The sequence below is a fragment of the Podarcis bocagei genome (assembly GCF_964188305.1).
Source record: "Podarcis bocagei genome assembly, chromosome: 3".
NCBI lineage: Eukaryota > Metazoa > Chordata > Lepidosauria > Squamata > Lacertidae > Podarcis > Podarcis bocagei.
Genome location: NC_138127.1, coordinates 85,001,109 through 85,011,798, shown reverse-complemented (window position 1 = coordinate 85,011,798; position 10,690 = coordinate 85,001,109). Strand labels below are relative to the sequence as shown.

General features: G+C 45.2%; 1 protein-coding gene across 3 annotated transcripts in view; it reads left to right on the top strand.

Annotated features, from left to right (window-relative positions):
- The first annotated feature begins 95 nt into the window (after positions 1-95).
- Positions 96-10,690, top strand: part of TRAF5 (TNF receptor associated factor 5) — a 36,657-nt gene continuing 26,062 nt past the window's right edge. Inside the window, exons 1-2 of one of the 3 annotated variants that reach the window (XM_081186014.1) lie at positions 96-879; positions 1,112-3,019. The gene's annotated coding sequence lies outside the window, so the exon portion shown is untranslated. The other 2 variants (XM_081186015.1, XM_081186013.1) reach the window with 2 other exon arrangements.

The window sequence follows — 10,690 nt, the reverse complement described above, 5'->3', positions numbered from 1 at the left end:
CCCTTTTAATAATTCACAAATTGAAATACCATATTCTAGATAGGTAATAGTACCATTTTAGTACAAGAGTTTAATACAACTAATTCTAGTTGAAAGAACTAGAGCCTTATACATTGTGATGTGAGAGACAGTACATACTGTATATAGCTTTAGAGTCATGATCCCATAATTCAGAGAGGCTGTAAGCTTGGAGACTAGACACACTACTTTTAACACAGATGCAGTTAACGTATGTAATGGCAGAGCGTAAGAACAAATGAATCCTGCGATATCAGGCCAAAGGCCCATCTAGTCCATCATTCTCACAAAGGAGTACCTGAGTGCAAAAGTGCTCTCACTTGTGACTGCCAGCAACTGCTAATCAGTTGGCACTGCTGCTGGACAGTGGAGACAAACCTGTCCATTGCACCTACTAGCCATTGATGGTCTTCCCCATGAATTTGTCTGATCTTTTAAAGCCATCACCAAATTGGTGGCCATCACTACCACGTGGAGCAAATTCCATAGTTCAACTATGTGCTGTGTGAATAAGTACTTTCTCTTGTCTGTCCTGAATCTTTCAACATTCAGTTTCCTTGATTGGCCTCAATTACAGTGGTACCTCGGGTTACCAACACTTCGGGTTACAGACTCCGCTAACCCGGAACTTAACCTCAGGATGAGAACAGAAATTGTACAGCGGCAGCAGGAGGCCCCATTAGCTAAAGTGGTACCTCAGGTTAAGAACGGACCTCTGGAACGAGTTAAGTACGTAACCAGAGGTACCACTGTACTAGTATGTCTATCCACTTTCTCCACACAGTCCATAATTTTATACTATCATGTCCCCTCTTACCTGGTCTCTAAAAAACCCCAAATATTTTAACCTTTTCTCTTAAGGTACAGTGGTACCTTGGGTTACATACGCTTCAGGTTACAGACTCTGCTAACCCAGAAATAGTACCTCAGGTTAAGAACTTTGCTTCAGGATGAGAACAGAAATCGTGCTCCGGTGGCGCAGCGGCAGCAGGAGGCCCCATTAGCTAAAGTGGTGCTTCAGGTTATGAACAGCTTCAGGTTAAGAACGGACCTCCGGAACTAATTAAGTACTTAACCTGAGGTACCCCTGTAGATAGAATTGTAGAGTTGGAAGGGACTACAAGGGTCATCTAGTCCAACTCCCTGCAATGCAGGAATTGCCCAGCGTGGGGCTTGAACCCACGACCCTGAGATTTAAGAGTCTCATGTTCTATGTTCTCTATCCCCTTGATCTTTTCGGTTGCCCTTTCCCAAACCTTTTCCAGCTCTACAATATCCTTTGAGGTGAGAAGATGTCTGCAGTGTTCCAACCTCAGTCAGTCCATAGATTTTTGTAATGCATTAAGATTTGGCAACTTTATTTTCAGCCGCTTTCCTAATGACCCCATGCCTATGCATGCAGTCAGAAGGAAATTCCATTGAGTTCAATGGCACTTACTCCCTGGTGCATGTGCATAGGACTGCAGCCGTTATTTTCAGAACTACTACGTGACTTAAAAAGAACAATCTTTTTACTTAAACACAGTGGGACTTGCTTACAAATAAATATAAGCCTGAACAGCGGGCTAGAGAATCTCAGGCCCAGGGATTCAGTGAGGCCCCCATCTCAAGGCTACTCTGGCTTTGCCCCTCACCAGCCCTGCTCCACACCGCCTTGGAGTGCTTTGTCTAGCTGGAATGTGTCCTTTAACTGTGACAGAGTCTCCTGGTTGAAGAGATTTATGTATATAGAAACCCCTTGATGTTTATGCGCCTAGAATGTACTGTACGTACAAGCCAAATCTTATCACTTTTGCCTCTGGCCACATGCAGCCCTGACAGCCCTTCCGTGGAAGGTTGCCCCCAAATGGAACAAGACCTCTGTCACTTCCTGTGGTTGAAGTTATTAGTTTCTATACTACCCTTCATCTGAAGATCACAGCGGTTTGCAATATAGAAACACAAAAATCCATGCCATGATAAAACAAAAAACATCCCACCTATAGGCTATATAGATGGTTTAATTATCTAAAGGCCTGGGAGATGTTTTTGCCTGGTGCCTAAATATAACATAATGAAGGTGCCAGGTAGGCCTCCCTTGCTGGGCAGGGGTAGACTTTGGCAACATGCCACCCTGAACAAGGTCCCCACCCTGAATATTTATTATTTTCACAATAATTCGTTACTTTTTTAATGAATCTTCTCAGCAAATATGGGTTTAAATGTAAATGCATATGTATAAATATGGGTTTTGTTGTTCTGCACCCCTTAAATCCGGCGTTGTCAAGGGAGAGCCGTCCACAAGCTGGAGCCAACGCCAAAAAGGCCCTTTTCCCGTGCTGCCACCCTCTGGCGGAGGAGGCACACGAAGAAGGGCCTCCGATGATGATCGCAGAGTCCGAGCGGGTCGGTTCCTATTTAAGCGTGCATTGCTATATGCTTTATATTCTGCTGGCTCAGAAGGCCCAGCCAGTGCAGCGCTGTGTTCTCCCGCCGTCGCAACAGATGCAAAGGAGCAACTCGCAAGCAGGAAGCGAGCGCAAGTGCGCGCGGTGTGTTTTCCTCCCTCGGGATTCCCATCCCCGGTTCCTCAAAAGGCACACTCGGGAAGAAAGCGCATCCATATCGCCCTGGAAATCGCGCTAGCTTGAGAGAATAACAAGAACAGAACAGATTTGGTTTCCAGGCTGAGTCGCCACTTTGGGGCCGGGGAAGGAGGCTACCTTGGGAAAGCCCCTTCCACTCTACCCCGCTCCTCTTCCCAGAAGGCAGCGTGACTCGTTCAGTTGCCATGAAACTGAAAGCCCCGGCGAGGAAGCGCGAGAGGGGGCGGCTGGCGGGGAAAGAGGAGGCCTGCTCTCGTCTCGGGAAACCGCGAGGCCTTTCCATGCACCTCCATCTCCCAAGCGGCTCGGCAGCAGGAAAAAGTTCCCTCCGCCCGGCCGAGCTGCGGGAGGAAGGCGCTCTGCTCCCCGGGAACTACGCGGAGGCGCGCGCGCAGCTGCCTTGGCCGGCCGCCCCGGTAAGTCGGAGGGCGGCGAGGAGGCGAGTCCAGCCGGCCGCCGTTCTGCGCACCGGGGAGTAAGCGCCGTGCAACTTAATGGCACTTACTTCCGAGTAAACACGGCCGGGGAAGGGAGGCGGGCGGGCGGGCGGGTTGGTTGGCTGGAGCTCGTGCGCCTTTGTCCCCTGAAGGCACCCGCGTGTGTAGGGAGACAAAAGAACAGCAGGGCATGCAAGGAACGTGCGAAAGGCCGGGACACGTGTACCCCGCCCACCACTCGCACCCGAAGGCAGTCGCCCTCTGAGGCGGAATAACAAAAGCTGCCCAAGGCATTCCGGCAGGAGGGGAGTGGTTCTTCCTGGGCGGTACAAAATAAAGGATATGCAGGCGGCGACCCACACGCGCAAAAGCCCCGACCAGAGGGAGCTGCCTGGCTCAACCCAGCGGTAGGGCCGGCCCCGCGTGGGCGCCTACGTCAGCCCCGCGCCCCTCCCCGGCCCGCCGGGTTTGCTTCCCACGTGCTCCTGAGACGGAGCTCAGCCTTTCCTCCGTTGCTATTGGCTTGCTTGGAGTCGACTAGAACAGCTGCTTGGGCGGACCCGGAGCGCTGCGTGAGTAAGTGCCTCAGTCTTGGGTTTCTCTCGAGAGGCGCGGGGAGGCTGCGGTGGAGGGACGGAAGCTTGTGTGGCCTTTGACACACCCCCCCGGGAGGACCTGAGAGGGGGCGGCACAGGTGAGTCAGGGTGGTGCTGTAGTTAGAGAATGGTCGGGAGTGGGTATTATTACCCAGCTATATGGCTTGCCTTTTAATTTAGTGTTCTGTTACTGCCGGATGAGCTAGTGTCCGTTTGCTGTGAATGCTTTACAGCGTTCATGTCAATGCATAGCTGTCAACTTTCAGATTTGAAAATAACGGATCAGCAGCCTCGAAAATAAGGGATCAGCTGCCTCACCTGTCCCGGGGACAGTCTACGGGATATCTAACAATCTGGGATAGCAGCAGGAAGCAGCTGGGAATGGTGCTGGAATAAGGGAATTTCCCACCAAAAAAAGGGGAGGTTGACAGCTATGTGGCATAGCTAATTTTGTATGTTTAGGTAGAAGCAAGCCCTATAGAACTTGGGTTATTCCCTCAAGGGGGGGAATAGTGCTAAAATTGCACGCATGTAGTCTAATCTGACTCAGAAGTAAAAGCCCTTTAGGCTCAGTGATACCTCCTCCTGGGTAAGTGTACTTAGATTTTGGTCTGGGCCAGAAACAGTTAAATAAACTTGTTTCTGACACAGGCGTTTGTTTGCACTGTCCCTCTTTTTCTGTGCAAGGGAACCTGACAGTTGCTCAAAATGGTGGGTGTGAAGGCACCCTGCTCAAGGAACAAAAGCACTTTAGGATGTTTAGCGGCTTTTCTGGGGGGGGAAAGGGAGAGAAAAAGTCATCATCTTTATCCACCATTTCTGTGAGAGAAGTCTGAGCTGCACAGTGGAATTCTGTACATGTCTCCTCAGAAGCAAGTCCTGAGTTTAGTGGGGCTGATCCTCAGCAAACTGAATATATCAGATTGCAGTAAAGGAATAACCCTTTATGTGGTGAGGAGGTGATGTGGCCCCAAAGACAGATTAAAATAAACTTCTAGAACCCTATGCAGAGATTTGATTTCTCTGTATAATCTCTGTGGAGCCATAACTATTTGTGCCGTTTGTTGTTGCTTTGTACACCTGAGGTTGGAGTTATTGGGCTCTGAGAGAATCTGCTCTTGTCCTGCTTCTCCACATGGCAGTAATTGCTTTATGAAAGTGAAATGTCATCTGTGTGGTGAATAGGCTTGTATGATGAGTTCTCTCCTGGTGATGCAGGAAATCTTGGGAAAGATGGCATTGTGCTAGTAGGCAGGAGGACTTGGAATAACTTTATCTTTTTAGCTTTTGTAGACTCGTTTCTCAGTGGGCTCAACAATGTTAAAATATCACAGTGCGATCCTAGTATATACCTATGTAGTAAGTCCCTGGGGCTTACTGAGGCCATGTAAATGGGCACAGAGCTGCAGCCCTAACCTTGGTTCTGTTGAAAAGTGCCCACCTCCGTGTATAAAATAACATAAATGAAAAATGCATTGAGGCAAGCTGTTAATTATATATAAAGCTGAACATTCAAACTAGCACAGTCTTCCGGATCATGTTATAAGGTCTGTGCAATTCACATGCTGCATTTTTTTTCCCCTTTTCAAATCCAAATGCACTGTAATTTACTGAATATTGCAAATGGGGCTTTGTGAGATTCAAGGGGAATAGGACCAGTGGCATCAATTAAAAAATCACAGAGAGCAAGAAGCCAATGGCATCTGTTGTGAATGTTTCTTGACAAATTAGGCTCATGTTGCAGATGGGGGGAAATCTCTGAAACCATTAGGTTGCTGTTTTTTGTGTACACCTAAATATGGTATTTGTACTGGATTATAGTCATTCAGAAAATATTAAAGACTTTATGGCCATTGGCTGTCTCTGTCTGTGGTTAGCACTTGCATTTCTTCCAGGAGACAAGAATCAGTATTAACCTTTGATGACAGAAGGGTACATGAAGGAATTCATATACTTTGGGAATGCATAAGCCGTAAATAAAGCAAGTCCAGAATAGATTGTGCTGTAATGGAAAATCTGTAATTTTCTTTATCCAATCAAAATGCTTGTGGTACTGCATATAGATATGAGGGTTTGGAGTTAGCACACTGAGATGGGGAAATAAGGTCCCTGAGTACCGGCGGTTCACACACTCTGAATCCCTGGGCAGCAGTGTTACTTCGTATAGGAAAAGGCTATATATACATCTACTTTTGGTAAACAGACTCTATAAATGGAGCTCACCATCAGTCAAATAAATTCAGTGTGTCATTACCCTCCTCCCTCAAATAAGGAGCTGTTTGCAGCTCAAAATGCATTGGAGCTCTTTAAAGGGTTTCAATAAAAAGCTATTTCCTGCTCTTGCTTTGAGTTGTTTTCTCCTACATTGGTAAATGAAAGTCTGTAATCTTAGTAGCAGATCGTGGCTCTCATGGGGTGAGGCGTTGCAGGTTAGATGAGAGCTTCCGGACTCTAGTGAGGCATGCAGTGTCGTGTAATTAAAGTTAGAGTGCCGGGCTAAAACCTGTGAGGGACACGGGTTCAAATCCCCACTTGACCATTAAGCTCAGTGGGTGACCTTGGGCCAGACACTGCCTCTCAGACTAAGCTAACTCACAGAGCTCCTTGGAGAGAAAGGTGAGATGGAAATGCAAATTATTATTTTTTTAAGAGGGAGCGGGTGGCGCTGTGGTCTAAACTGCTGAGCCTCTTGGGCTTGCTGGTCAGAAGGTTGGCAGTTGGAATCCCGCAACGGGGTGAGCTCCTATTGCTCTGTCCCAGCTCCTGCCAACCTAGCAGTTTGAAAGCACAACAGTGCAAGTAGATAAATAGATACCGCTGCAGCGGGGAGGTAAACGGCGTTTCCGTGTACTCTGGTTTCCGTCACGGTGTTCTGTTGTGCCAGAAGCGGTTTCTTCATGCTGACCACATGAGCCGGAAAGCTGTCTGTGGACAAACACCGGCTCCCTCGGCCTGAAAGCGAGATGAGCACCACAACCCCAGAGTTGCCTTTGACTGGAGTTAACCATCCAGGTTTCCTTTACCTTTATCTTTTTACCTTTTACCACTTTTCACCATATAGAAAACAGTGCTCAGTATAATTCAATTGTCAGCTGCTTGAGAACATAGTTGACTTTTTTGCGTGCTTCCATCCTGTATTAAATTTTTATTTAATAACTACTTCAGTGTCCTAGATATTGGTGGGTGAAACATCTGCATTGCTGTACAGTTTGGGGAATCATAAGATTTAGTCCAATGTGTAAATTCTGCTATGCATTGTCTGCCATTTGCAGCTTTGCATTATATTACTTTTACCACATCATTACTAATTTACTGTTTATTGAAACATGTGCCTTCCTCTGCTTCAGGCAGGTTTACTCATTTTCATAGAATACATTCTTCTTGTAATAAAGACTAGAGAAGTATGTGTAAATAAAATGTTTCCAAGATGAGCATTTTAAAAAAGAAAATTGCGTAATACCAATCTCTTGTATGAAATGCTTAAGATAAAGTGATGAGTTTACAGGAACCTAAATCCCAAATCTGGTGGAAAAATTGTGGAGGAAAAAATATTTTATCTCTCTTTCTGCTGCCTTCACTTAAAGAAGTCAGAGAGACAATAAATGTACATGGGTGGTATTTTTGTGATGTAATTGGTACTGTTTCTTGAAGCAATAGAGCTTTGAGCTGAAATCCTGAACATGCTTGCTTTGAAGTAAGTATCGCTGAAACAAATACTGCTTGCTTAACACTAATGGACTGAGCAGATAACTGTAAGTGAAGCCTGTGGGTGAGCCTGAGATAATTGATACCGTCATACCAAGTAGTGGGAGAAGCTTGATCATCAAGTAAGAACCTTAAAGATAATGCTTGTGTGCTTATTTTGGTCATGACCTCTACCCACTTATTACTGTAAAACAGTGAAAACTTCACAACACATGGAGCACATAGAGTTGAGATTCATATAAATTAAATGAAGCTATATAAGAGAGGTGATGAATAGATGAAGAGGGACCTGAGTGAGAGCAGACCAGAGTGGGTTTTCCTCAAGGTGTGAGGCTAAGGAAGGGGAAGCTGGGAAGACTACTACTTATTTGTACAGTGGTACAGGGTTAAAGACGCTTCAGGTTACAGACTCCGCTAACCCAGAAATAGTACCTCAGGTTAAGAACAGTTTCAGGTTAATAACGGACCTCCAGAACAAATTAAGTTCTTAACCCGAGGTATCACTGTATGTGGATTGAAGATTAAGAGGAAAGCTATGACAGAGGGCTATGTGCTTTATTGACGCTGGTGGCACTGTGGTCTAAACCGTTGCTCTGTCCCAGCTCCTGCCAACATAGCTGTTTGAAAGCATGCCAATGCAAGTAGATAAGGTAAACGGCGTTTCCATGCGCTCTGGTTTCTGTCACGGTGTTCCGTTGCACCAGAAGCGATTTCGTCATGCTGGCCACATGAGCCGGAAAGCTATCTGTGGGCACATGCCTGCTCCCTTGGCCTGAAAGTGAGATGAGCATCACAAGTTGCCCTTGACTGGACTGGACTTAACCATCCATGGGTCCTTTACCTTTACCCTTTTATATGCTTTATTATGATGATTATTACTATTATTATTGGTGTTACTTTTAATGTTTCTTATCTCTCTCTGTTATTTTTCTCTTTCTTTTATTGTTCTGTCTTTTTCATCTTTTTGATTATGTTTGTTCTAGATACTATTATATTGTATTGTGAAAACCCTAATGAAAAATTGGGGTGGGGGGAGAGATTCATATGAAACAACAGAATAAAGGTATACAGGAGATAAGCAACAATTGGGGTACTCGTAACCTTTTAATATATTTTAATGCTTGATGCATCTAGTAGTAACATTTGAGACTTAAGCTAATGGCATCATTTTATGTGCCTCGTTCTGATGTTTTCCTCCCCCTGCCCACCCACTGACAAACTGAAAATAGCAATACTTCTAAACTGGGGGTGTGGGTTCATTTTAAAAACGAACTTCTGAAGAAAGTCAGTAATGAAGCAGTAATGGATGGTTTGTAGTTGACCAAGGTGTAATAAACAGGAACTGCTCCACTGTTCCTTTACAGGTGGTTGTCTTTCAGAGTTTCTTTTACAGCTTGCTTTTTTTTTTAAAACCAACATAAAGACTCATAATTATGGTGCTGTGACTAAAACCATTGTATGAAATTCTTGAGAGAATAAAAAAGAATCAAGTAAGTCTTTTGGAGGAAACTGTGTTCATTGTAGGAAGAACTGTACCTATCGAACCCCTGAAGGGAATAACTAAAGATGTATTGTTCCTGATCAAGAATAGGAAAGGGGGGAAATGCATTGTTTCAAACGTTTTTAGTATGAAACATTCTAGGGGCATGGTTGACTGATTTCTGCTTTCCAGTGTTTTAATAGCCTTTAGTCATATTCATCAGTATTGTTTTTCTAGAAAAAGAGGCCCGGAGCTCACCATAAACACCTCCCTCGTTCTCTTAGAATGGCAATGGCGCCCACTTGAGAGGTGCCGGAACTGAGTTCCGGCGAGTTCCGGCTGGAAAAAAGACCTGATATTGATTGATTTAGGATGTTCCAGGTGCTCACAGTTCAGGGTGTGATAGTTAAATAAGGCAAAAAGTAATGTGTGAACAGGTTCGGATTTTTTAGGATGCTTAACCATTACTCAGGAACAATGTGTGATATTTGGTGTTAGTCAGACTTGGAGCAGGCCTGTTGAAATGAATCAACAAGTCAATTGCTCTCAGTGAGTCTACTCTGAATATTACTAAAATATATTAACTCAGTTTTGTAATATAATGGCTGTAGATTGCCAGATTATATTTCAAGAGCACACATCTTCAAGCTCATGGTTTTTCTTATAGAATGGCTTTAGATCAACATATATGCAGAGTTTTCCAGGATATAAGCTCTCCTGTAGAGGGTTCCTCTTTTCCTTTATCTTTCCACCATAAATACAGGCTTAATCCAGCTCAAACTAAGTGTGTACAGGTTCCCGCCCCCCCAAAAAAAAACTTATGTGGGGGACACGTTCTCGGTGCCCGTGCACATAAGCAAAAATTGCACAAGTAGCAAGCATTCTCTGAACATCCTTTAAATGCTACCTCTACCGCTCTCCCTACAATCTGAACCAAAAATATTGTATCCAAAAATACCCATAACTAGAATTGAACCTCTGGGGCAGGTTGGAGGACACTTGGAAAAGCGGCTGTTGCTGTGCTACCATGCACGTCAGCTGTTAAGCAGAGAGGCAGCCTAAACAAGGCCCCGCTGCGCCTCCAGTCTCTTCAAGTCCTCTCTGCCTTCACTGACATCCTCGTAGGGCTCCGTCAGGACTCTCCAGCACTCTTCTGCCATTTCCAGGTTTGAACTGAATGAATTATTTCCTAGTGTCGTGTGTGTATACGCACGGTGTGTGTGTGTGTGTGTGTGTGTGTGTGTGTGTGTGTGTAACACCTGTGCTTGTATTGCTCACATGGAAATCAAACCGGACTTCAGTGCACTCAGAATTGGTTTTCTTGTTCTTTGAGCTTACTCATCTTGGTATCCATTTATTACAACCATGGGTTCATTTGAGGTAAAGTAAAGCGAATCAGAATGATCGAGATTAGAGCTTTCTGCCAATAGGAAAGTGATTTCTGTGAACTGCCCTGAGACCTCCAAGTATAGGGCGTTATATAAACCCATTAAATATTAATAATAATTCACCTGTCTGGCTTAGCTAGTCTTCACAGCCTTCTCCTTTGCATGAGGATTTTGTCTGGGGTCTGTCTGTCTCCCTTCTGGTTTGCTTGTCAGGTGAACAGAGCAGGAGCAACGTAGGAAGGTGTGTCTAGGACAGGGGTCAGCAACCTTTTTCAGCCATGGGTCGGTCCACTGTCCCTGAGACCATGTGGTGGGCCAGACTATATATTTTTTGGGGGGGGAGTGAACGAATTCCTTTGCCCCACAAATAACCTAGAGATGCATTTTAAATAAAAGGACATTCTGCTCATGTAAAAACACGCTGATTCCCGGACCATCCATGGGCTGGATTGAGAAGGCGATTGGGCCAGATCCGGCCCCC